At 47.9% G+C, this 6,159-nt stretch overlaps 1 pseudogene; it reads left to right on the top strand.

Moving 5' to 3' along the window:
- The first annotated feature begins 440 nt into the window (after window positions 1–440).
- On the top strand, window positions 441–1,459 carry LOC125554385 (annotated as a pseudogene).
- Window positions 1,460–6,159: the final 4,700 nt, after the last annotated feature.

Raw genomic sequence — 6,159 nt, 5'->3', positions numbered from 1 at the left:
CTTGGTTAGTGCGTGGGAATAAGAGCTCCGGAAGCACTCTATTAATTAAGGATGGTTTCCGTGCATGGATCGTTTGCGTGGCGAAGCACTACTGCATGGATGGAGACTCTGTGCGTTTCCAAAGGAGCTGAATCCCACAACGCGCGGTCGTTCTACGCTTACGTTGCAGCGTCACGAGAAGCTTACGGACCGTATATACACTAGATGCGTACGCTAGCAATCCGTATACAAGCTGAAGACGCTCCTGAGTCCGAAGCACTCTAGTAGTGTATTGATCAAGGAAGGCACGTATATAGCCCTGTGTCGCGATCCATCCATATATACCTACCTAGCTAGGGTTGCTACGGACCTTCCTTAGCTAGTTCCTTCCGATCAAGGCGACGACAAGTACGTCCGCTAGCTAGCTCTGATCAAGGGAAGGCGATTCAATATGGCCGGCCATGAGGAGCTCTTTCCCGTCGGCTCCACCTTCAGTCCCCAGGATCACGAGCTCATCAACAAGTTCCTCCGCCAGAAGATCGCCGGAGCAGACCTAGGCCGCTTCAGCAGCTTCATCCACGAAGCCGACGTCTACTCCGCGCCACCCGGGGACCTCATCGAGAACCGTGCCCACGCGCCTGGCTCCGACAAGGACGACGGGAAAGGAGGCGTGTGGTACTTCTTCTCACCGGTCCGTCGTCACCAGACCAAAGGTGGCCGCAGCGGAAGGCGACAGCGCGTCGTCGACGACGACGAGGGTTACAACTGGCACTCGGAGAAGAGCGAGCCCGTGCTAGACACTCAAGGTAAACGGGTCGGCTTCATCAACAAACTTTCCTTTGGGATCAAGAGGCCTGGAGCAGCCAGAACCAGGCTTGGGTGGTGCATGAAGGAGTACGGCCTCGACCACGACGACGAACAAGACGGTGCGGCCGGACTGGTGCTATGCAAGATCTACGTCTCACCCCACAAGAGGGAGATTACCTACGCGTCCGTAATCAACGCCCCCGGTTCCAAGAGGAAGAGGAAGGCGGCCGCCGAGGTCCAACATCCGGAGGCTCCACGTCCCAAAACCCCACGCCGCCAAGAAATGACCATCCAAGAACAAGATGCCGCCAGCGGGACGCTTCGGGAGTTCGAGCTTTCGTTCATGTCCGACCAAGACGACGAGACGTTGCCCCCCGGAGCAGTGGACGACGGCAGCGTGGATCCAGGCGGCTTTTTCACCGACATGCTTCCAAAATTAGGATTGACGCTCCAGGGAAATACTGAGGCGTCCGAGCATGGCAGCGACTGTACATTGGAGGAGTCCTTGGCCGGCAAATATGGCGACATCCACCAAGGCGTTGAGACGGCGGAGGAGGATGACGGCAGCTTCCAATGCACCTGGGAGGAGATGTTCGGCAACGACATGGAAGTGGCATGCCCTGTCCCGGCGATGGCGTCGTTGCACGTGAGGACCGAGTGTGCGTGTGTGTGACGGAAACTGCGGAATTTGCATCCCAGTATGCGTGTATGTCTTGTTGATTGCACATTGTTGATGAACAAGCCATCCATATGTGCAGCAGATTAAGTAATTGATATTCTTTTATCATATATTCATATTAGACTACGTAATGATTAGTGATACAATTGCTCTGTTCCTAAGCTTGAAATAAATACTTGACGAATCAAAAACAAAATCCTGTCTGATGAGATCGGTGCATGTACTTTGCTGCAAGAACACCTAGCTCTAAAGCATTATGTTCATCGAAAAGTGTAAGCATTCCTTTTTTTGTGTGAACAGGCATAATCCCAGCCATTTCCATTAGTCCTCATAAAGGATATACATCTGCCCAGAATACAAAGGTATCGAGGAAATGGGAACGGGAAGAAATGGGTTTAAAGCACTAACGAGAAACCCACCGTGCATTGACGGCGTCCACGCATGCACTATGGTGCGAAAACCTGATGGTGATGGCACCTAACCACTAGCCTAACAAGTTCAAAAGAGCCAACATCTAGCAATTCAGTAGCAAAAGAACGCAAACTAACAATATATGACCGCTAAAACGCCCAAGAAGGCAACAATGGAAGTTCGATGTAGCAGTGTGAACATCTTGAGCAGCAGCACAAATCATAATCAGTTAATAACATTGTCTAAAAGCATCGCCACCCAATGTTTCAAAGGCCTCAACTTTCCCATCTTTCTTAGACTCGCCCATGTTTCTTCGTGAGATATATGTTCCATCCATCGTCTTAGCCTGATCTTTCCGAGCCCTAGCTTGCAAGCCAGGAGCATATAATGTGGGTGGTCCAATTGTTCGTCTGTCGACCACATCCCTATACTACCTCTCCGGTCTCCCGAGAATATCGATCCGTCCTCCCTTCGGATTAGAGCAAATGACTCTAATTCGTCCACGCCTACGAATCAATCGACATTTTGTACAAATTTTACGAACGGAAGCTCTTATTTTCATATATCCGTATCCTTTTTTAAACTATGAATCGAATCTTTTGGAAAAAAATAAGTCTCTTCGCTTGAATTTTAGAACTTAGAATTTATTACCCTAGAAAAAAAAAGAAAAACCTAATCCTTTGAATCTTTGGTATCCTTCAAATCTTCGCTATCTTTCAAATCTTCGCTATCCTTCGAGTCTTCGATACGCTTCGAATCCTTATGGGAAAGTCTATAAATTATACGTCCCTTGCTTGAATCATAACGACTTACTTCAATTTTGACCCTTGAACTGGCGAGGGAGACCATGGCAAGGAAGGCCAGCAAGGTCCGAGTGGTGGACCGGTGGTGTCGTGGCAGCATCGCGTGCTTGTGCCATTCGAAAACTCGTATCAAGCAGCCTAGTGTAGTCCTAACCGGACTGTTTTTTTTTTGTTACAACAACCACAAAAGTTATATCTACCTTGTACTCTCATTAAAAATAATGAATAATCTCTTGCTTGAAATAAAAACTACATCATGTATTTAGCCAAATTATCTTTAAGCTACTTCAGAAAACCATTAAGCTACCCATGTACTACAAAACTAATAAACTTAATATTTATCATCAAAAAAAGAAAAAAATATTTAGTAGAAGTTTAAGCTCTAATAACCATTTAGGGTGGAATCAAACATTGCATAAAAATTAGTTTATCTTTTTTTTTGTTTGGCAGTTGATTATTTAAGGTTTGACAATACACTCCTTGTACCGATGAAATTTGACCGAGTACCTTTGGCCTCACAAGAGCCCTTCGAAGGATTGGAAGGTGCAAAAAGAATTCATGGGTTTTCTTTGGCACTGAGACACATCATTAACCCCCGGCATTACGGGAGTATTTGTTGCTGCAAAATTAGCAACACTATAGTAATCATCAATAAAGTCTTCTATTGTGACCCCCCCCCCCCCCCCCACCCCCCCTAATTCCATTGATGCAGGAAATGTTATGCTTGCAAGTTTTCCTGATACTTGGAATTTTCTACATATGCATGTCCTCACATCTAGATCCACAAATTGTCGCTCGCCATCTTCACCGCCTAACTCACTATGCTTTCATGTGGTCAATCCTCTCATACTGTAAAAAAGATGAGGCACAAGAGCACACTGCACGATCGACATGTACGCTCAAGAAACTTTGGCAGCTGACCAGAATCTGTCATATACGCAAATTGGGGAAGAGATAGCACCAACATTTGAATAGAAAATGCTTGCTCTATTCCGGATGGACGGACACAGCCGGTTACTATGGTGGAATCGTTTTGGCTGCCAAAATTTGTTAAGATCGATTGAGCTGGCTCTTGGGGTTGCTTTGCTTTTCATTGACGCGAGCCATATGCATTGGACGAGATGATTTTATCTTTCCATTCAAGTTTTGAGGGAGGAATACGTGTACAACAGATCAATGCCATTGTACACAAGACACCATCGCCGGTCGATCTCGCATCCACTTGGGCACATTACCTGCCTGCCACCTTTTCCTACAATAGGGACCGTATTTTGTCTTCTGCCACAACACTCCTTACATACGTGTGCTCTAGCTCACAGCCACAGCATCACGCCCCCTATAAATCCATGGCTCCGACTGAGAGAGTCCTGGATTAGGTGGTGTCCGGATGGCCGGACTATACCTTCAGCCGGACTACTGGACTATGAAGATACAAGATTGAAGATTTCGTCCCGTGTCCGGAAGGGACTTTTCTTGGCGTGGAAGGCAAGCTTGGCGATACGGATATGTAGATCTACTATCATTGTAACCGACTCTATGTAACCCTAACCCTATCCGGTGTCTATATAAACCGGAGGGTTTTAGTCCGTAGGACAACACATTCATACACAACAATCATACCATAGGCTAGCTTCTAGGGTTTAGCCTCTCTCATCTCATGGTAGATCTACTCTTGTACTACCCATATCATCAATATTAATCAAGCAGGACGTAGGGTTTTACCTCCATCAAGAGGGCCCGAACCTGGGTAAAACTTCGTGTCCCTTGCCTCCTGTTACCATTCGGCCTAGACGCACAGCTCGGGACCCCCTACCCGAGATCCGCCGGTTTTGACACCGACATTGGTGCTTTCATTGAGAGTTTCTCTGTGTCATCGCCATCAGGAAGGATGCCTCGCCCCGTCTTTAAAGACGGCACCGTTGCTAAGGGAGCTTTGGCTGTCGGCCAAACCCTCCGGCTAGGTGATTTTCTTATGACCGCCTGTTCGGCTTCTACGCCGACGATGACCTCTCGAGCCATCGAAAACAATCTTCATGTCAGCTTGGAACTTGCCGAGCAGTTAGATCCAATGGAGCTCTCCTCCATAAACGAGCTCTTGGATCGTATCGCCGCCCTGGGAGTCGCTACGGATTATGACCAGATTGGGCCTAAACCTGATCTGAGAGAGATTAACTCTCCCCAAGTCACCCATCATGTTGTCGTGGTAGAGGGACAGTGCGGCGACCCTTCATCTATCTTAAGGACTAGTTATGTCCGGATTCCCGATCCCTCCAAGCCGGATACCCGCAGAGGGGAGGATATCACTCAAGACATGAACTTAGAGTCAGGCGACGGGCTGGATTCATTGGACAACATCCAGGAATCCAAATTTTCGAGTTCGGAAACTCCTCGGCCTCTGAGCCTCAGATTGGGTGAGGCCTCGGATTTAATTCCACCCACCCACCTGAACACAAGCGATCTATCCCAAATCAGGCAAGAGCCCGAAGAAACAGTACATCATTACTGGGCCAGATTCCTCCTGGTTAGGAACAGGATAAGGGAATGCCGCGAGGAAGACGCAATCTCAATCTTCTGCAATAATTGCACGGACAAGGGAATCCTCAACGCCATAAGTCGCCGTGATATTACACGCTTTACTGACTTGGCGTCCATCGTACGAAAGTACTGTGCGATGGAAAGCGCCTGGAAAACCGAAATAAAATTTTAGGACGATCCGGCCCTGAATACAAACCCAGTCCGAAATAAAAGGGTGCATCATCGCCAGACACCCGGGTCAAACACCAAAAAGCAAAAACCCTCTACAGGGCATGGAACCGTACTGGAAGGATAGCTCAATGGACCCTGTAAAATTCACAGTACAGAGGACGCCACACCAACTCACAGCCTTAGAGCATGTTGGATACTTCGGCAGGTGGCCAAAATTGGCGAAGATCTCCTAATTTCGGAGGCCACAGAAAGCCACCCCAGAGACACCAGTACGGTATTAACGGTCTTCGAGACTTTTGCATCAAATAATATGCGAAAAAGGACACTCCGCAGCCTTGCCGAAGTCTACCAAGTAGCAACAATAAACCCATGGAGTGACACGGCTATTACCTTTAACGCCAGTGATGAACCTAAATTTCGAATAGCCCGAGCACCAGCCGCATTGGTCCTCAGTCCAATAGTGGACGGCTTTTGTCTTACCAAGGTACTCATGGACGGCGGCAGCGGATTGAACCTAATTTACGAGGAAACCCTTCAAAAAATGGAAATAGACTGGAACCGCATTGAGCAAAGCAGCACAACCTTTAGAGGAATAATCCCCAGTCGGGAAGCGCGCTGTACAGGAAAAATCACACTAGATGTGCTGTTCGGCACGCCGGATAATTACAGGTCCGAAGAAGTCACGTTTCATGTGGCTCCGTTCAGCAGCGGTTATCACTCTGCTAGGGCGGGAAGCTTTTACAATCTTCCAAGCAATACCCCATTACGGGTACA

The sequence above is a fragment of the Triticum urartu genome, chromosome 4, assembly GCF_003073215.2.
Source record: "Triticum urartu cultivar G1812 chromosome 4, Tu2.1, whole genome shotgun sequence".
Classification (NCBI taxonomy): Eukaryota; Viridiplantae; Streptophyta; class Magnoliopsida; order Poales; family Poaceae; genus Triticum; species Triticum urartu.
Note: the sequence above shows the minus strand (reverse complement) of the source record. Positions and strands in the feature narration are given on the sequence as shown.